This window comes from Penaeus chinensis, chromosome 19 (genome assembly GCF_019202785.1).
Source record: "Penaeus chinensis breed Huanghai No. 1 chromosome 19, ASM1920278v2, whole genome shotgun sequence".
NCBI lineage: Eukaryota > Metazoa > Arthropoda > Malacostraca > Decapoda > Penaeidae > Penaeus > Penaeus chinensis.
This window is the reverse complement of record NC_061837.1, coordinates 31,275,505-31,278,004: the sequence shown is the minus strand read 5'-3', so window position 1 is coordinate 31,278,004 and position 2,500 is coordinate 31,275,505.

Below are 2,500 nucleotides of genomic sequence, written 5' to 3'. Positions count from 1 at the left end.
GAGGGAGGTGGCAGGTGATGTGGGAGAGGAAGATTTAGGACGATGTTGGAATGGGTAAGGATGGGGTCTGGGGTTAGAGGAAGTTGGAAAGGTGATTTTGAATCTGGTAATTTTTCGCATTCCTTAGCGGTTGCTAAGCCTAACGGCGTGCACCCTTGGCTTACCGCAACCACGGGTCGTGGGGTCAGCGACTGGCAATCGATTGAATTACACTTTGTTAATGCATGGTTTATCTGGTGGACCTTCTGTTGAATGGCTGATTATACTTGTAGCTCTATGGTAACTATGTTTAAACCTATCTAATTTTGTGATGCACTGCTCTTACATACTGGCGGTTTGGCTTTGGCACTTTTACTCAGCGTCCTTTGGGTATGGGGCAGATGATGCTTGTCATTTTCTAATGACTTCGTAATTTGGTATTCTTTTTCTGGTAGGGTAGTGATTATTATTTTTTTACAACTGTTTCTATCTACTCTGATACTCTCGATGACCATTAGGACCGTATAAACTTATTTAGCACAGCAATGGGACCTAGTATTCCTATTAGTTTAAAAGATCCAAGTATGCATGGTCCAATATTGAATTTTATAGACTTGTACGACGTTTGGATGAATGATTAGTTCTATTTTTGTTAGAATATTAGCTCTATATATTCCCGAATCTTTCTCTCTCGTGTAGCACTATCACAGATCACTTCTCACTCGTAATTTTAAGCATTTATTATCACTGACCTAACCACGTCACCTCTTTTACTCATTGCCAAATACTCCCTCATATATATTTATATATATATTTATATATACATATACATGTATATATATATATATATATATATATGAATATGTACACTCACATACATGGTTGTGTGTATGTATGTGCGTGTGAGTGTGAGTGTGAGTGTGCGTGTGCGTGTGCATGTGTGTGCGTGTGTGTGTGTGTGTGTGTGTGTGCGTGCGTGCGTGCGTGCGTGCGTGCGTGCGTGCGTGTGTGCGTGCGTGCGTGTGTGTGTGTGTGTGTGTGCATATATGTGTATATATATATATGCATATATATATAATGTGTATATATATGTATGTATTTATACATATATAATTCTATATACATGTGTGTGTGTGTGCATATATGTATATGTATATAAAAAGTGTGTATATATATATATATATATATATACATGTGTGTGTACACATTTATGTATATATATATGTATATATATTACTTCATCATCATCATCAAAGGGCTAACGCCGACGGGGGCGCATGGCCGCATCCACCCAAGCCATGACCTCCTAGGTTGTTCCACGGGCCTCTTCCACCCAGGATTGTCTCACAGAGACAACCTGATGGGAGGGTCATACAAAGGGAAACGAGCTAGATGTTCATATAGCCTGAGTTGGCGATCCTGAATTATGCAAGTAACAGGTCCCATGTCAGTCTCACTGTGTAGCCGTCGGTTGGACACATGGTCCTGCCAACTGTACCCCATGATCTGGCGAAGGGACTTGTTACTAAAGGCATCAAGACGAGACTCAAAGGCACTATGGAGTGTCCAGGTTTTACTTCCATAGAGCAAAAAGGACCAAGCTACGTGCCTTAAAGATACGTAGCTTGGTCCTTCTGCATAGGAACCAACATATCGAAATGCTCTTGTTGATCGAGTTCATGGCTCCTGACTTCTTGGCCTGACAGCCCAGAGATATGGACTATGCTACCAAGGTACCTCACTGCTAATTGCATCATTAACCACCACCAGTAACTCCAGAGACTCAGATAGGATAGCAGCAGCATCGGCAAAGTCAAGGTCTGAGACCTTGATATCGCCCAGTGTTGCTCCACACTGACTTCGGATAGTAGCTCTGCCTATTATCCAGTCCATGCAGGTTTTGAAAAGTGTTGGTGCAAAGACACAACCTTGCCTTACCCCTGTATTAAGAGCACTTTACAGCACTTTCGGTACTGGTATGTTGACTTGCTATTAGACCAATAATCCGTGTCTCAGAATCTCCCATAGCGATTCTCGATGCACTGAGTCAAAAGCCTTCTTGAGATTGAACTCCGAACGACCGAACTCATGATGGAGTTCCACACTAGACACTCCTGGCACTCATGATGGAGTGCCAGGAGTGAATCCAGACTGCTCCGGTCTCTGGTGCTTTATTAGGTGGTCGTGGGTCCGTTTCAGAAAAATATGGGCGAAAACCTTGCCTGATATGCTGAGCAGTGTAATGCCACAGTAGTTGTTAAAGTCCCAACTATCCCCTTACCCCTTCCAGAGAGGGATGGCCACGCCCCTCAACAGGTCAGGGGGAATGGAACCAGACTAGCAGTTCAGCAGGGATATCACATATGCCTGTAGCTTTCCCAAACTTCAGCTTGAAAATCGCCATCCTAAGCTTTGTTAGAGTAGGAGGTTAATGGGTGGGTCTGGCACAGGTATTGTGATACCACTTGCATCCAAGCTAACTGTTGGAAGGTGTACTTGGTACAGCTGCTCAAAATACTCA